The sequence below is a fragment of the Bombus impatiens genome, unplaced genomic scaffold (genome assembly GCF_000188095.3).
Source record: "Bombus impatiens unplaced genomic scaffold, BIMP_2.2 scf_1112, whole genome shotgun sequence".
NCBI lineage: Eukaryota > Metazoa > Arthropoda > Insecta > Hymenoptera > Apidae > Bombus > Bombus impatiens.
Window position 1 is genome coordinate 31,258 of NT_177531.1, and position 19,520 is coordinate 50,777.

General features: G+C 40.3%; 1 long non-coding RNA gene across 1 annotated transcript; it reads left to right on the plus strand.

Moving 5' to 3' along the window:
* The first annotated feature begins 8,220 nt into the window (after positions 1-8,220).
* On the plus strand, positions 8,221-19,231 carry LOC117152328. Its single transcript, XR_004462680.1, has 3 exons — positions 8,221-8,447; positions 18,872-18,876; positions 19,219-19,231. It is a non-coding gene; the product is annotated as an uncharacterized LOC117152328 (long non-coding RNA).
* Positions 19,232-19,520: the final 289 nt, after the last annotated feature.

The window sequence follows — 19,520 nt, forward strand, 5'->3', positions numbered from 1 at the left end:
CCTGCGAGGGTATTTCATAGTGAGGTCTACCGGACGAGATAATTAGCACGGGCGCGTCGCCAGTAGGCTAATCCCGTCCGAACGGTGAACCTTCGTGGTCATGCTTTGATAGTAAGCTCTGCACGTATTGTCCCAACAACGCCGTTTCCTGTGTGCCGCATGCGAGAGCAGTAAATCGGAGAAAACCGGATTAACCAACACGCGTGGCGCTTCCTGTCTCTGCATGGGTCTCTGCCCGCGACTATCGCCGCTGGCTACCGTGGAATAAAGAAATATTCCCTGTTCTTTTTGATTTCTAACGCAGATTATCAGTACGAACTACCTGGCATTTCGCAATAACGCGAAATTCGAATAACGCGCCGCGTCGCATCGGCGCGATATCAAGATTCAACGTTTCTTCTTTCGACCGTGTTAAGCACTCGGTCTGCACGGCGCATGGCACGGTTTATGACACGACATGTGCTTTTAATAGGTAATTCGTATTTTATAGTCTGGCTATTCCGTAAAAGATTCGTCGTTAATTGAAACACTTTGGTAAAATTCACGTACCGTCAAGCGCTAGAAATCCAACAACCTGCTATTCCCTGCTACTTGATGCTATCGTCCGCTCGTTAGTCGTTCTACAAAAACTTGGTGATTTAATTGGACACGAGTGTCCTGCGAGGTAATTACAAACACGCGTACGCTAAATGCGTATACGCAACGTACGACGATACGGTCGATATTTTATTAAAATAGATTGCAATTCATCGAATGGGAATCGAAGACAGTCGTTGGTGTATTCTTTTGTTCTCGAAGGAGACAGAGAAACACGCACGTGGTTGATTTTTGTTACGAGCCTTTGAATTCTCTCGCCCAATTTCCCAACAGTTTCACGAGTCTGAATGTCAGCGAACGCTGGAAGATTGAAAGGACGAGGGAAAAATAGCACAGTTATATCGAAAGCTTCATTAAGTCGAGAAGTAGCAATGGAAAAAGGATACTTCCTTAATATACGGGTTCCCATTGATTATATTTCGCGGCCATTCTTTCGCCGCGAGGTGAGAATTACCGGTGGCAACTCGAAGTCATTAACGAAATCCGGCAGGGCGGCTACTGTTCTTTTCCACGATCGTTAAGGTTGACGGATCGTTGCACGAGAATAAAACCGACAATCCGTCCGTCGGCTTGTTATACTTATTTGCAGCCAAGTAATTTATAACTCGACGACACGCGTTCCACGTATGTTCGTTCTTTCCCGGAACGAACACAAGAGAAGAAATAATTAATGGAATTCTCTTTCATTGGCGATGCCGCGCGACCGTTAAATACGCTCAGGCGCCATTCAAAATTATAATAGAATTTAGCGTGGATAGAAGTAAATACTTGGAAAGGAAAAGCAGCCTCGCATTCCCTTCTGGTGATTACAATGACGCGTTTCGGTTTGTTCAGAAACGCCCGTTCACCTCGACTTCATCCCATCGACGAAATTCCCTCGCCAAAGAGCAATAAATCACGGTCAAGTTCTCTTCCTGCTTCTTTGCATTCCTGCCTATTTAGCCTCTTGCTCGTGGTCGGCCTCTCCCATTAAAAGCCGACGGATTAATTACTAAAATTATACCCAAGCTGGAATATTCCCAGTGATTAAACTAAAAAATCTACGAGTCAAATTGATTCTTCAACTTTTACGTTTTTTCATTCCATCGTCTTGTCATTTTCTCTTTCTCTCTCTCTCTCTCTCTCTCTTTCCCTTATATTTTACTTTGAATCGAAACATCTCGCGAACGTCTTTTCTCGACCCGACCAGTGATTAAGATTCTCTTACCGTACATTAGCCAGCAGCTCTTGACTCTGCTTTTTCTGTTCGAGCTGTCTGGCCACGTTATTAGCTCGCCAATATTCTTACTTTGAGATTATGATTAAATTTTCAAGCGAACAGCCTCATAGTTTTCGCGTTAACGCTTAATTTCTCCCAGGTACCGGGGCTAAGAGACGTTCAACGAGGGTGTTCGTCGAGAAATCTCGAGGATGCCATCGTACATTAGCTAGAAATATCGTCGTGTTACTTTCCCAGTTCGAATAAATTGAGGGATCAACCGTGGGTCGTGTTGCGTTAGTTTTGACCCACCTTGGATATTTCATTTCACGACGACGGCCCTAAGTCTAGCGATCGTTCATGTTAGCGCGGGTAAAACGATTCAGTTGCTAAATACGCGAATTCTTTGGTCGATGTATAGAGCGTTTCGTTTAGTTTAGATTCGCCAGAAACTTGCGCCGAAAAGATCGTAGGACAAAGTTAATTTCGAGAGAAGATTTTCACTTGATAATCTTTGATTCCTTTCTGTTGAAGATCGATTCCTCGAGTTTTCAAGTTCATTAAGAATTTAAATGCAGATGATAAAGTACAATTAATTACTCGTTACTAACTAAGCGTTAATAACTAATTACTAACAAGCCCCAATATTCAACGAAGCTGTCAACTTTTTCCCAAGTACATACACATGCTCCTACTGAGCATCTTGCGACTTCTTCATACAATTCCAAATTGATTTCGCATTTTTAAAAAGAAATAAAATAGTACTAACCAAGTTTCAAAGTGTTTGAAACATGTATATATAAAACTTTCTATGTGATAGAAACGAGAAGATACGTATAGGTCAATATTGACCCGGTACGAGCTTCCGCGGTGCTCAGACGGTTAAACGGTCATTGGACCAGTTTTCGTTGGCACCGTACGGCCGTCGGCTACATTTAATTAAACGTTTCAATTTTGAAAGACAGCTCTAGACGAGGTTAAAAACGTCGCCGTGTAGGTTTTCAGGGAGCAAGACAGTGGTCAGAGGCGTAATCCCGGGCTAGATGAAGGTGCATGAATTTTTCATGTAGTCCGTTAAACGTTTCATCCTCGGGAGGACGAAACGTTTCGGTCGTGTGGTTGGCTCCTAGCGGAATTTCAGCGAGTCGCATTTGCGTGAAACTGTAGCTACAGGGAGGACTTACCTCGAGAATGTTATCTTTCGTTTGCGCGTGATTCAGTCGCGGCGGCGGAACGAGAATCCAGATGTTCATGCATTTGCATTAAAATGCTTCTAACTGCTGAACCAGGTATCTTCTTTCAATGGTCTCACCGGATTCTCGTTCCCGCGTTTGCACAGGATTCGGTGATCTTGTAAAACGGCTGGACTCTGCACGACTAAGAAACAAAGATGATATTTAGCGGAAGCGTCTCGTGTTCACCATTTTCCGCGTACGCGTTACTTTCTCGCATCCAATATCCTTCTTCCGCGAGATTTAACCATTGGAAATACCTCGTTATTGCGTGTTTGCTTTCAAAGATCAATTTAATAGGATTATTTGGCTCGGGAGAATATTCGAACGAAGCTGAGTAATTTCTTAACGTAATCCGAGTATGAACAATTTTAAACCGATCTACGTTTCACACCAGATCACTTAAACTGTCATTGATAGCCCGAGAAATGGTAAAATGTAGCATATTTCTTAATTCTCAAAGTTATTTTATCGTTTTTTTCATCAGTTCTTACGTGACACACTCTCGCTGACTCAAATAATTCTACCGTAGGATTATTCGAATCGTTTCCCCGGTTTTTATATTTTCTCTCGTTGCTTGTAAATTACGCGATATTTCCTCGCCATTTCGTTGTTATATCAAGAATAATGGCGTTTCATACGCGACACGTCGAAGCTTAGAGCGGCTTAGACGACTGATACGATCCTTTCCACGTGTATAATTTTCATCAGAGTTTCGAAAAAGACTCGCCGGATACTATTGCCTTCTGCGTTCACACAGAATTCGTTGCTCTTACAAAACGACTGGTCTGTGTCTGAATAAAAGACGAAAAAGCTATTTAGCGGAAGTTTCTCGCCTCGACCATTTCCTTCTCGCGAGATGTTTTTTATTCACTTGCGCGTTCTCTCCCTCTGGGATAGTCGGGATACTGGCAACACTTTTTAACGGCGCGGCGTTGTTGTTTCCACAAATTGGGAAAATAATCGTTTAATTTAATACGCGAATATTCTGTTGCAGTCGGGATGAAAGTGAACAGTAAAGAGCATCGTGGGAACGGATTCACTTAGATCCGTATAAATGGTAGCTAGCAACGCTATCGTGCAATTCTAAAACGTAGATTATGTAATTAACAGTGGTTCCTTTCCTTCTTTCCGTGGCTGACCTTAATACGATTTAATAGTAAACGAGGTGGAACGATTAAATTGAGACTCTAAGGTTCAACCTAGTTTTTCCCGTTGAGAAATCCTACATCTTTGAGAGCCGCGATTATCGATCCTCAACCGGAGTGGTCAGGTCAAACCGCCGACTGACATAGTATATTTCTTTCTACACGTTTTTCCACTTTTCAGGTGGCGATCTTTGATACATAATAAAAATAGGACGAAAAAAGAACATATTCTACATGTAGTTGACATGAAATTCCCGGAACCTATCGTTTCGTATCGATGGAAATGACAAAATTTCTCAAGCTGCATCGTGATCTGGTCCATGAGAATTGCAGGGTAAATTCAAATCTTTTTGCGACATCAGCGGGTTACTAGCTGACTCGAAACGTTTGCATAAATCTGAGTAAGATTGTTGGCTCGAGCGAAGTACCGTACAATAAAGTTCTCGATATTCGTACTTAGAAGATCTTTGACAGAAATAACAGTTTGCTTTCCAATTTCTCGTCGCTCCTCGAGTGCCAAGGGCTACAGTTGACTTTGGAAATCTTGATTTTGTTCTCGTTCAGACGCGAAGGAGAGAGGCGGAGAGACGCGTTTTCTGACGTTCTACCTCCAAACGGTTGGTTGATCGATGGAAATTGTTAAGCTGGCAATTTCGCTGCGATCCGCGACGCAGCTTTCACCGTCGCTATATTTTCTCGATTTCCGTATATACTCGGAACACAACTATTTCAGCGTTGTCTGTCTACCCTTGTCTGGTCGCGCGCGGAATTTTCATCAGAGACAGAGAAAGAGAAATAGGGGAAGAGTGGAAAACGAGAACGAGAGCAACAAACGATCCGTACGTTTTACTGCTATTGTTGCCGGTCAGCGTCGTTCGTTCATTGCAATGTATTGATAGCGTTTTCCCATCAGCGTCGCATTCATATCTAGGTTATTCCGAGCTATTTCATCGATAGCAAGCGAAATTGACTTTTCGACAGGAAACAAGACTAGGGGAAAAAAGAGACCACCGACTGATGATCAGATATCGCGTTTTAGGGCATTTTGCGAGACGCCATCGCCGAATGCTTCGAGTGATTTTTATTGTCGGTATTACTACGCTAACCAATAGCGACAGGCTGCAGCTAACAGGATCGGATAGTGACCGATTAGATTCGAACTACGCGTAACGAATGAAAATTGAACGACGCTCGTTTGTTCTACAGTTACGCGATCTAAATCAACGCGATACGCTGGTTTTTCGCGTTGCTACGAAACGCGATACCACAGGGTGTCATTGAGGCTCCTGGCGCTCGATACGAGCACGAGCTGTTACGGAACGAAAGACGTTTAATGCTTGCCATCGATAATACCGTCTGAGCCTGACCACCAGGGAGTAGGCTCTTAAGGGAGCTCTAGGAAGCTGGTGCGAGCGAACACGAAGCAAAAGGACAATCCCACGGAGGAAAGAAGAGCAAAGGAAGCGGAAGAGGAAAAAGAAGGAAGCAAGGGACGAAGCAAAGGAAAAGACTGACACGATCTAATAGCAGTCAAACGATTAAAACTAACGATCCCGTTGGGCCCTCTAGTTCATCCTCTGTTCGTCCCTTCGCCAAGATTAACTGCGGAATGACGAGCGATTCGACCAAATGAAAACACGAAGGAACTTGGAGACGCCTCGCCGTCTTTCTTCCCTTAATCAGCCTTTTCTATTAATCCCTTTTCTCTCGGTTAATTGTCTTCTCGGCGGTAGTCGGTCACCCGATCTCTCCCTTTTGCTCCTTTGCGAGAACCGTTGGGAAATCGTTCATCGAATTAAGCGGGATCCCAGCAACGATTCGCGTTTACCAAGATTGGAGGGATCGTCGAATTTACGGCTCTCGCGAAGGTAGAGGAGACGAGCGTTTGAATTAATATATCGATAACTTTGTTATTTTTTGTTGAAGTAATTACTTCAAGAAAAACTCTACACCTTTTCCTTCGTATACCTGGAGTGACCTGGAGACCGCTGTTACGAAGAGAATAGAATTTAGTGAAATAAAAATTCGAAACAAGGAGAGGTCCATATTATTGTGCTATTGAATATAAATTATGTTTGGGGTTACAAAGAAACAAAAGACCTATAAGTTGATTTCTATTGCTGTTTCTTGTAGCTAGAGTTTCAGCTAGAGCTACAAAGTTAATCTTTTTGGTAATGTCCTTTGTTAGAAATACAGGGTGGTTGGTAACTGGTGGTACAAGCGGAAAGGGGGTGATTCTACGCGAAAAAAGAAGTCGAAAATATAGAATAAAAAATTTTTTTTTTAATTTTTCCATCGAGACAACGATCTACAGTGAGATCCGTTATAACGTTCCGCACGCGTACCGAGCGAAAATTCAAAGTCGATTTTCTCGAAAACAAAGCCTCAAAGGAAAAATTTTTATTCTATATTTTCGACTTCTTTTTTCGCGTAGAATCACCCCCTTTCCGCTTGTACCACCAGTTACCAACCACCCTGTATTTCTAACAAAGGACATTACCAAAAAGATTAACTTTGTAGCTCTAGCTGAAACTCTAGCTACAAGAAACAGCAATAGAAATCAACTTATAGGTCTTTTGTTTCTTTGTAAATTACCAACCACCCTGTATATGGACGTGCTCCCTATCGCTTCTACTGTATCGTGACATTGCAAGAATGATGATCTGGTTCAGCATACGTTATACTTATACTTTTATTTATTTCAATATATTTTTCTATTACAAATTCATCCACTCGTTCTTCTATCAATGAATCTCGACATTTTTCAGCCAGACTCTGCACATCGCTCGTTACGTGGCTGTATCGTCTACGACGTAGTCGATCACCGATCTCGAGATTTACCGAAACGTTCGCGTATCATCGAATCAAGTAGCAGCTGCTTTAATTTCGATTTTGACCTGCCCGATACTTTGTCAGAGGTTATCGATGAGCAAAAAGCTATTATACTTAGTCATCGAACGTAGTTTTTGTCGAACACGAATCGACAGATACAAGCGTTAACTAGCCCCGCTTAATATCACCGCGGGAAAGTGATTTGCTGCATATTGCACAACAGAACGATTTCGATGGAACGTCACGGGACAGCATTTAAAGTTGGTGGTAAATCAAAGCGATCAGTGTCGCGGGCGTAACGCGAGCCGGCTATTGTTTGACGAACAACTTTTTGGGATGAAACTCGTCGTTCCGCGAGGATATTCCGCTGAATTTGCCATTGTTTTTAGAAATAATGGCTCGCGTTATATTTTTTTAATGAATCGCGGCTACCATAGATTCCAGAGGATTCCACTTTCCTCTCTATTAACGAATAGCCACGTTTCACCGGCTCATCGATCTTCGAACATTTGAAACAAAATTGTCGGGTCATCGGTATCCTGTTAAAGCGACTAAGACGAGAAGAGTTTCGAATAAAAACGGCCAGAGTTCGGTCGAAAGTTTTCAAGCTCGTTCAACTGCAGACGGAAGAATCACCCCGTAGATTATTCACAAGCTCGGGATTTTTACTCCTTTTAAATAGTCCGCCACACGCTACGCTCAACCAACTAGTATCGTAGTTGCTATTAAATTTGTCAATCGTGCGAATCGTCGATGCAACGTCGGTCAAACATTGTATCGAGCTGGAAGGTTCTGTTGCGCATTCGTCGGATATAAACTTTGCGTACGACAGTAGAAGAATATTAGAACTAGCGCAGTTGAATATTATTTGCGAAATTTTATGTCAGAAGATACGAGTTTGACTGATAAGAAATAAAATTATACAAATTGCAGGTTATCCGGACCCTTTTCGAACGAATAAGGCTACTAATATCTGCGAATTTACAAGTTGTAAATCGATTGTCCCGTTGAACGCTGATCATGCAATTTGACGAAGAATTGCAAAATCGTAAAAGTCCTGACTTATCGATTTAATCGTAACATTATTAGTCCGTAAATCACCGTGCAAGAGGCCGCAAATGTAATTTATTTGTTGAGAATTTTGGATCTTAATAGCCGAAATAATGGTATAGGAACATTAAATTTACACATAGAATTTATATTAGAATAATTATATATTTATTTGATAAACGATTTCAAAGATATTCATCGATACATACTTGCACGCGTCTCAGCATTTTCTTTCATACCCGACTGTTGACCGACTGAACAATTTACATTCCTTTGTTTTCGAGACGCCGCGCACACACATACTTCCACACGTTGATATTCGCATACAAGTATTACTACTACGCAGCTAACTTAGTCTAGCACGTAAAATTATACATATCTGAATATTATGTTTAAATAAAACGTAAAATCCACAGGTATATTCGATGTAACGAAACAAGATAAAGAGAAAACTGATACATCGCGACTATTCGTACGAAGGGACGAATTATCATCCATTAATCGACCCTTTGTACGTATGTAGCCGGTTTCCATTTATTAAATTCCCGTGAAGGTAATTCTAGCCGAAACAACTAGCTCCTCTTTTATGCATAACCTGCTACCGGTATCTGCGTACAATACCGAATAATAATATTCCTCGTCGCGATTATTCTTTTTCTCGTGCATCGTCTACGCGCACTGTGCCCGCCAGAGAATATTAAATTGCTCGGTGAACAGTTTCTCGCCTTATTGGCTACGTCGGCTGGGTCGACTCGTTGTGTCTCGTTAAAGGGAATTTCGCTGGCGAAAGCGGCTCGTTTCGTCGACTAAACCGATGGCCATGGTGCGTTGTTGAAAACATGGCGCGTTGCTGAAAACATGGTGCGTTTCAGCGACGAAAGTAAGCCGGAGGGATAGGCGATCCATCAGAAGAAGGAACGATATGACGGCACCGCTACAAATCATAGCTCGGCCGGGTTCGTTCGTTCTTCTACTTTTCGTCGTTGGCGTTTTCTGTCTTCTCCCGGGCGGACTCGGTGCTCGGGAACGGAACCAGAGTCCGGAGAACGCGGAAGAGAGTGAAAAATGGAAAGAGAAGGAAAGAACGAGAGCAAGAGACAAGATGGGACAATACCCTTGAGTTCCATCGTGACCAGCATTTTCGATTCGTCGCATAATTCATTTTTTTCCCATTCCAGGCTTGCTTGCCGCGACGCCACCGGCAACCCGCTCCTTTCTGCTCTTTTTCGCCACCCACCGCCTCTACCGCGGTTGGATGGCTTTTTTTCTGCCAGTGCAGCCTCCAGGACACGGTTGGGCTGCTTTTCGAAGTATTGATCAATTCCACGGCGGCAAACGGCCACGGGTACGACACCGATGAAAATTTCTCTCGTCCAACATCGGCGAATGCTCGAAAGATTTGGACGTCGCCCCTCGAGATTAATCGGCTAATAAATCTTCCTCGGGAATAAAGTTTATTTAACGTTCGTTCCTTGGCGCTCTGTGTACGTACGGTATGACGATCGTTGGAAAAGGAATTTAGAACGCGTTTAAGCACAAGAAAGCCCGATCGTAGCTCGACGATAATATTCAACCGAGAAAAAGATACAACGGTGCCTGGTAACTTCTTTCGTAAAGTTCGCCGCAAGTTGCTCGAAGTTTCACCCAATTTCTTCGCGTTGTTTCGTTCTTGCCGGCGACTGCCCCTCCCGATCGCGCACGAGGCCGGAGAACACGCAGCTTTCCTGCTCGTTTCGTAAACTTTTCGCATCAAGGATTCGCCGTATTAATTATCGGCTCTTATTTTCGCCGGCCGTTAACGAATCGAGTTGCGGAGAAGATATGGTCGTTAAAACCTCTCGCGCTCTATTTATCCGCGTTCCTGCATTTCTTCGTCTCGCGAACTCCTCGAATAATTGAACGCCGATCCCTCTGTGCTTCGAACAACGCTCCACTCGACAGTTATTGTCGCTATACACCTCGAACTTCGACTCTCGTTCGTTCCTTTGTGCCCGAGAAGTCGATCGACCAACCACTTGAAAATCCACGACGACGACTTTGACGAGCGTGTGCCATTCACCACTCTGGATCGTCTTCCTCGACAGTCTTCAAGTTGGAAGTAAAGGTGCGTTCTCACTGGTATTGGCGGACAGTTCCTTTGACATTCGTTCGCATACTGCTCGATAACACGTTGTTCGTTGTCGCATCGCTTCGTTTCGTTCTAGTTCACATTGACTAGAGCATCGACACGGACCAACTTTCATTCTAGCACATTGTGTGAACTTGTAAAAAAAAACGAGGTTCTTTGTTTTAATTTTTTTAATGGAACATAATTTTCTACGGTTAAAGACAATTACGGCATCGATCGCGGCTCCTAAGACGAGTATGCGCGATCGTTGTAAGAAAGCAAAGAACAGACTTATATTTGTTGAGAATTGCGAATCTTAAGAAAAGGGCAGAGAATAGTGTGAAATTAAAAATTTTGGCGGGTTTCAAGAAAAAATGTGTTTTTTAAAAAGAAAAAATAAACTCTAATGTGTTATAACAATTATTTAAATAAACTTTTTGACGAACTTTTTTAGTCCATCGAGAAAAAAAATACATAATAATTTAATCCTCTTCTGGTTTTTTGTTTCAGTCAAGAATTACAAGGTGGATCTTTCACACCGATTGAAAACTGCAGCCCATGAAATAGGCTTAGAAATCTGTAATAATTTCTTTTTTTACTTTAAAAAAATTTCTTTTGTTTTCGTTAAATATATATAAAACCATACCTCAAAATTCGGTAACTTCGTTTCTTTCTTTCTCTTCTTAAAAAAATCACAAAAAGACGTTGTTTTAGAACATTCTAATTCAGGACACTCCCTTAATTGCGGAAATAAATGTATAGGGGCACTTAGATTACACTTAGAATCGATATAAAAATAGTTTCAGATTTATTTAATATGCGATGTACAAGATATTCGTCGATATACATTTGCACGCGTCTCAGCACTCTCTTTGTCTCGCCATCTTCTATACCAAACTACCAATGGACCAGTTCCATTCATCTGTTTTACGAGATGCTGTACACGCACATACTCCTACACACTGCTACTCATATACGTGTGTCACTACTACGCGGTTAATTTAGTGTAGCACACAAAATTACACATATCGCAATAATATTCATGTAGATTTCAAGAAGCGTTCGCGAGCTTGTTACAAGCAAAGAACACGTTGGCTGATATTTTTTTTCTTCTAATTATCTAATTTGTACTTTACAATTTGTCCAGTTGGACATTTGGTAATTTTTTCTAACTTAATTGTTAAATAACATGTGGATGGCTATCCCCAGCGGGATACCATCTTCGAGTGGCCGATATGTATGCGCCTTTAGGTGAGTCAGACGCTTCGTATCCGCGAGAGAAATGAAGAGTGTGGAGACGTATCACTGTGGAGATCGTCCAATCGGTTTTATCCTGCAGGATCTAGGACGAAAAGAAATAAAAGTGGCGGAGAACGAAAGAAGAAGCGTTAATTGGTAACTTTTTGGAATCACTAGAAGAGAGAGAATTGCACGATGGTTCTAACGATGAGATTTAGACAACAGGAGTTGACGTTTAATAGAATTTCTAGTTGGGATTTGACGACACGATTACACGAAGTTAACGTTGCAACGTAAACTAACGAATTCGCCGGGCAAAATAAATACGACAGCAACGATTGAAACTGAAACGATTTTAAATTTTAACGTATTCTACCTTCTTTATGAAATTATCCAAAAAAATGTGCCTCCATCGTTAATAATTAAATGAAAGAAAAAAGGGAATTTCCTCAGGGGCTAAAAGAAAGTTTTGTCATGAAAAGTTTAACGACAATAAAAAACGATTTTGTACGAATTCTCAGTTTAGGTAAAGTCTTCGCTCTAAGTCAATTTATTACGATGCTACAGACGGAACGAAGTTTCGCGGTATCGGTTTATGGGAATGTACGAAACAAGGAACAAACGTAAAGGCTTATAAAGCGAGTATATATCAAAGAACGAAAACTGTTTGGAAAGAAGCCGCTTTAAAATTTAAATTCGTCCCTTTGACGCGCCGTTGTTGGTAAACTGCCATCAGGATTCCCTTACCGGATGAATATTTGATCGATAATTTTATCGTTCCGTTTGTTTCGCATTCAAAGGGAGGATCGAACATCTATCTACGAAACTTTCAGCCATCGTCGCTTCTCGGCGCGGAAAAGCCAGAGCTTCCTCGATATTTCGCGAAGAACATTAAGCTCGGTCGCGTACGATAATCGTAAATTATGTTCGCTTCAGCTTGCCGAAACGGTAGGGAAAAACGTCGGCCGTCTGGCAATAAAACCTTTTTCGTTCCAACTTCACGAACTTTTCAATTAATTCTAACGCGTATCGTGCCTCCGCGAATTTGCCATGATCCATAATTTATGGGACGCAAAATCTAACGGATAGACGGGTCAAATGGTATTCCGTTGTCGTACAATGCGAGAAATCTCCAGCCAACAAAATGGTCATCGATGCGACATCGACGAGTCACGGTGCTTTAATATGGCTTTCTGATCGCCAAGAAACTATAATTTTCACTAATTTGTCGTTTAATAATTTAGTTTCTTCGAGCGATCCAATGTTCGACGATCTTCAACTAAAACGTTATCTACTTACGAAGATTGTTTAAGAGCGTGTCCTGAATTAGCATGTTCTAAAACAGCGTCCTTTTGTGATTTTTTTTACAAGGGAAAGAAAGAAACGAAGTTATTGAATTTTGAGGTATGATTTTATATATATTTAACGAATGCAAAAAAATTTTGTTCAAGGTAAAAGGAAGATTATAACAGATTTCCAAGTCTATTTTATGGGCTGCAGTTTCCAATCAACGTAAAAGATCCATCTCGTAATTCTTGACTGAAATAAAAAACCAAAAAAGGATTAAATTATTATATATTTTTCCTCTGGGCGAATTAAACAACGGCAGAGAAAAATGTGAAATTAAAAATTTTGGCGAGTTAAAAAAAAAATGTATTTAAAAAAAACTTTAAGGTGCTATAACAATTATTTGAATAAACTTTTTGACGAACTTGTTTAGTTCACCCAGAAGAAAGATATATAATAATTTAATCCTTTTTTGGTTTTTTATTTCAGTCAAGAATTACGAGGTAAATCTTTCACGCCGACTGAAAACTGCAGCCCTTGAAATAGGCTTAGAAATCTGTTATAACTTTTTTTACTTCGAAAAAAAATTTTTTTGTATTCGTTAAATATATATAAAACTATACCTCAAAATTCAATAACTTCGTTTCTTTCTTTCCCTTCTAAAAAAAATCGCAAAGAGACGCTGTTTTAGAACATCCTAATTCGTAACAACGTAACAAACGTAACAACGTTTCCGTGGATCTGTTTCACTTTAGCATTGTAAAAAAAAATAGCGCGTTTCGTAGTATTGTTTCGTGTTAAATGTCGATGTAATTTGTCGAAAAGTATTCAATATTTCAGAGTTTATTAAAAAGGTATTCAGTTATTTCGTAACAAATATGTTTTACAGTAACTTATATTTGCAGGAAGGATTTGCGAATGATGTTGAAGTATTCCAACTTTATGTAAATGTGCCGCGTGATCTAACATGCGGATGGTGTTTTATCTTACAGCAACGTATTGAATGATTCATTGCCTGCAAAACGTGATAAATAGGTGCCGAAAGGTGGCGTAGGTCGAAATATTTCATTTTTTCATTTTTCATCTTTTGCTTAACGTTACTCGTTCGCGGCATGTGATAAAACTTTTATAATCTTGTAATGCCAACTCAGCGATTCTACTATGCAGTTATAAATAATTCCATAGAATATCACACCACAATAGAAAATTACGAATATGAAATGTAATTACGAAATGCAAATGAGTTTACCAAGTATTATTTTTCATTCTTTGTGCGCATTTTCGTTCCGTGAATCATCGCTACATTGTTCAGAGATTATAAATTCTGCACTTTTGTGTATCGGATAATTTTGGAGAATTTCGGAAAATTAATACCAGAAAATCTTGCGAGGATCTAACGATGGTTCGAAGCTAACGATCGGACAGTATAGAAAAAAGAATTAGAAGTGTTGAAGTGGTTACCACTTCTATAAAAAAAAAAAGAAAACTACATGATCTGTTCAGTCTTTTCGTAGTTTTTTTTTTTTGTAATAAATTAATTTGGATGGAAAAGAGAAAGGCGGCTGGTAAATGTATTTGTGAAGGAATTGACAAATTAATTTTCAGATATTTACGACAAGAGTTAGAAAAATATTGAGAGATACTTGTTTGTAGGGATGTAGAATTTTAGGGAGGGTGTTGAAGTGGTCACCACTTCTAAGAAAACTCTACATCCGGTCTTTTTAGTTTTCTCAAGCACTGAAGCCATAGACAATAGACTGGGACGAAGGTAGACCATAGACAGTAGTCAGGCGACGATGGCTTTGGGGTTTTCGGTTATAGGGTAACACTGCTAGCGTGTGGATCTGGACCAGTTCAAATTATATTCCTACTTGTACTTACGCTTCTGTATTAAAATATATTTTCTGCTTTACAATTTATCCACGCGTTTCTCTCTTTATACATCTAATAACCTCAACAAGAAGGAAAAAGATATTACAATTAGCGTCAGGAATATCACAGCTTGCAAAAGACATTCTATCCGAGATCGATGGCTTGAAAACAAAAGATTCTGACAGCAAATGGATTATAAACTAAAATAATTACGAGCAGAGTCCTTTTTTTAACAAACCATTTCGTGCACATTTCTCATTTACATGTTTTTCATTTACGCTAGGAATCGTTTAATTTAACGCGCGAGTTTGTATATTAAAATATATCGTTCGACCAGCAGAAGCAAATTAATTTCTATAAAATTATCATTATTCATGCGCGATATAACTCTAAGTACGTCAACTAACAAATGTAGTACAATTTTTCATCTCCAGCTTTATCCGGTTACATCTATTTTTCACCTGGAATTTTGTCGAGTACATCGTTAATAATGAACTGCGAAATGTCATAAATAATACGAAGGAAAAATACGCAATAATCTTTACACGAGTCGTAATACTATGAGGATCGAAGGTTTCGAATTGAACGCGTCAATATCTGATCATTTCCCATCGTTCGGTCGATTTCATCCGAACTGAACGACGACTTCTAGCAAGGAAAGACACTCCACAGGAATCATACGTCTTACGGAAGGGCTTTTACGTAGGTGCTGGTGAAACGGCATTCAGAGCGACCCGATTCGTTAACATTTCCGATCGGTCGATGGAATCACCACATTCCCTCGGTACTTTCTTCTGAAATCGGATTCATCGTCCGAGTAGTAAAAATTGTTCCGTAAAAAAAATACACTTTCGTCGGACGCGTCCTTTTAAAGGATTAATTCTACGGATTTCCAGGCTTTTAGACCCTTTGATGGATCGTCGAGAGACGACAAATCGAGGATTTCGAGGTATCATTAATACGACTTATGTGGTCGTTTAATCGACATCGAGCGTCCAGGCATAATATTCAAATTTATGTGAATTTCCAAAGGTATCGTACAACGTAGGATGAAAAAATGCTGCAAGGGCTAGAATTTTAATGTCCCGTGGAAAGCACTCGCTTCAGGAAATTTCAAATTCCTCAACAGTCGGGGACCTTTATAATGGAATCCAAACGATCCCAGTTCTTTAAAGAGCAAGAATAACATCCATAAAGGAAAAGCCTGCATTCTATCCGCCTGTTCTCCGTGCAAATATCCATCAAAAAATCAATTGTAATCGAGCAGAGCATCAAAAAAACTTTACGGTTTACTTTATCTAGCTTTTTTTTCATGCGAGCGTATTTCTCTCGAAATTAAAAGCTCGCAAACGTGGCCCTATAGTTGACGAAATCCGCGAATCAGTCGTAAACGTGCGCGAAGAAGTCTTCTTTTTTCCGTGCTACGTCAGCGGCTAGGTATTACTTTTACTGGCATCATCCTACGATGATAGGACGCGTTAAAAGCACATTGCAATTTTCGGCCGAGTAACCGAGGAAAGCGCGAGACCTGGGAAAGTTGGTGGTTTCTGGTGCCGCGACACCGGTGCCTGGGGATTCGGCCACGGACTAGCAAAGTTTTATTGCGAAATAAGTATTGTGGAAAGCCCACGGACCGAACCGGGTGTCCGTGAATATTCCAATTTCATTAAACATTCATAAAGCTTCGTGTCTCCAAGTTTTTGCAGGGCCGACGTTTTCACCCGCCGCTGTGGTATTTCAATGCTGGACCATCGTACATCAAGAAGCTTTAGAAGTCATTTTAACGCCTATATATCTTCAGACGGTCTAGACTACCAAAGTTGTCCAGCTTACTAAAAGGAAAATTTATCGATATTTATGGTAAAAAATTGATCGATACTTGTCATAAATAGAGCCGTGGTCCATATACATTCTATTCCGTGGCTTGAAAGGTGGTCGCGGACCTTCTTCGCTGCTCGAGACAATTGCCGGATCGCTGCTACGACCTTTATCGTAGATAGATCGCGGATATTTATGGAAATTCATATTTTTGCGCGTTCTATGAACTTTCGCATCTTCAAATATTCTAGAAAATCCACGGTGTACGCATACGTATCACCGTAATGCGAACGTCGAAAAATGACGGTTTAAATGTCTGTTAAATAATTAGACGATCGCGAATCACTGTGAATAGTTAGTTAGAGCAAAGGAAAAGGATCCTAAGCTCTAAATATAAATTAATACGTTATTCGGTAGCGTGATGGCGATCGATACTAAGATGATCGTTGAAGGAAACTGTGCAGATATAAAGAGTGTAGAAATCAGAATCACACGATCTTCGAATTATTTTGAACAGCGTAGGTATTTCGAACGTTGTCGACTTCTAAATTCTCATCGAACGAGAAAAGACGATCAACGATTTGTCGTCTTGTCTGCCGAAATTAATCTTCGAGCGATAAAATGCTCGGCCTTTCTATCCGCGAAGAATATTAAGTTTCTATTGGCGAACACAAAAGGAGAAAAGAAACGCGTTGGAACAAAAGGTGGTAGCAACGGATGGATAGCGTGTCCTGGACAAAGCTAGTATTACGCGCTGCAGTCACAGGCAGTCGCGTGATCGCGTTTTCAACGGGATTTCGTGGACGATGGCCGGGTATCCGGCGTAAAAACGGACAGTCATATCCGGACTGCTGTTCCCCCGACGTATTTGATAGAGGCGCGATATTAATGTATCCGGGAAAGTCGGAAGTTTTGTCGTGAAATAAGCAATAGACGAGAACCGCTGGTCCACGTTTTCCCGCGAGTATCCGCGTTTCATTAAATATTCATAGCCCTTTAGCGTTTTCGAGGTATCGCGGGAACTCGCCGCACTTTTATCATCGTACCGGTCCCATACGTTAGTCGTAAATCCATAACGTTGTCTGTGAATTATTGGTGCCACTTGTTACCGGCAGTGTATGCTCGCATCGAAACTGAAACGCGTATCGCGACGTCGGATTAATCTCGTACGCTAATTCCTTTTTCTAATTTTTCAAAGGATACGACTCCGAAATAAAACGATTGCTATAATTAATAAAATGAAATTTTGTTGATAACACAGGTATCATCCTTCTTTCTTCGTCGAGTCGTACCAAGCAACGTTATTAATTTCTTACCGATTTTGTACTTTGGTAACATTCGTACGCTATTGTTACGAATATTTTTTTTATTACTATTTAATTTGTAATTTACAATTTGTCCAGCTGGACATTTGGTACATTTTTTTAACTTGAAAGTAGCACTGTATGTCACAGAATAAAGAATACAGTGTCGAGAGAAGATTTATTTTTGCTTGGCTAACGTTTGCTGCTCCTAAAAGTTTTATATTTTTCCGGCTATAAATCAATGGGAAGCGAGTAGACGGACGATTTTTCTAAAAGGATGAAGTTTAAATTGATACTGCCTTACGAGTTTCAACCAGCATGCAGAGCCGTAAATATTGAACGATGATCAGCGCGTTAACAAATCCGTCGGTCATCGGTCATCGGCGCGAACAATGAAAAGTCTGTGTGGATCGATGTAAATTGATCAATAAACGAGGTAAGTTAATTCCTAGAGTCGCCTAGAGATCAGTCACGCGTGCATCATTCCCGTGACTGGCAATTTTACTGACACACTATCAAAAATGACGTGACCCTTTAGAAGAAAAACGAAGAACGATGTGAATATAAATGGCGGAAATTAAGTCGTAGCTCGGCAGCTTCAGTTTTATGAATCTTAAATCAACTTTATTCGAGGAAATCCTTTTAACGCGGTCTTTGTATCGTACAAAGATACGTTCTTTTCATCTTAACGAAGCGGTTGCTTAGGTATGAGCAAACATTACTGTTTCTGGTTTCTATGCAAATCGTGAAGCTTGAATTATCATATTCCATGTCCACTAAAATAACCTTCTCTACGACCTGGTTAAATTACGTGCTAGCCAAATTACACCGGCATTCTCTGCCATTTCTACGTGTATTTCGTGCAAAATGAACGGAACTATTAACGCAATTCCGCTTGTCGTTCGTTCGATCGTTAACGTATTATACGCGAGTAAGCCTTTTTATCGAGAAGAAATTACTTTACCAAACTTGTTTCGTATTTGCATTTGATGAAATAGAACTAGGATCGAGATGGGAACGCTGCAACTCGTAGCAACGAAATTTACATTCATATTCGTCCTTGTCTCTACTCGTTCTCGTTAAAGGTAAATGCGTCTTAGTCAATGTTAATAAACTCGAACACATTAATGAACAATGGATTACCAAAGTTAGATTTATCTCAGATCGTCGTCGCGACGATAAGGTAGCAGGTGTTTTATACTTAGCCTCGCCATGGTACGAGTATTATACGTATAGTTCTACCGTCAGCTCATTTGAATCGTCTGAAATTCTTACTTGCGTTTAACAAACGCGGTACGATGTATTTCGCTTACCTTGAAATTCGCGTATCTCGTGACACACTGTTGACGTTTTATCTCGGTATAGAATAGACAGGATGAATGTATAATAGAAATATATTTAAGTAAGTATAAGTATAAGTACAGTGTATGCCATTCCAGATTACTTTACAGTAGAATTTCTATTTATATAATTACGAAAATTGGTCCGTCTATACTCCGCTGCGCCATTTGTGCATGACACGTTCCTGGAGAAGATTATTAGGCTGAGAGAGGCCTTCAAATTGATTTACAGCTAAACGATACTCGATAGCTTCGAGGACTAAGAAAACTAAAAACTAGAGAAGATATTTTTTCTTTTTTTTATTATTTGGAAGAATTTTACAATCAATTCTCATTGAGAATTATAAGTAAATTATTCTGGCGTGGTACTATATCACCTATAATAGGTGATTATCGTCTGTTTGAACTGGGGAAGATGTAAAATTTTTCTAAAAGTGAGAATCACTTCAACACAGATAGTCCAGTTCGTTTCGAACCATACGAAACATATGAAACT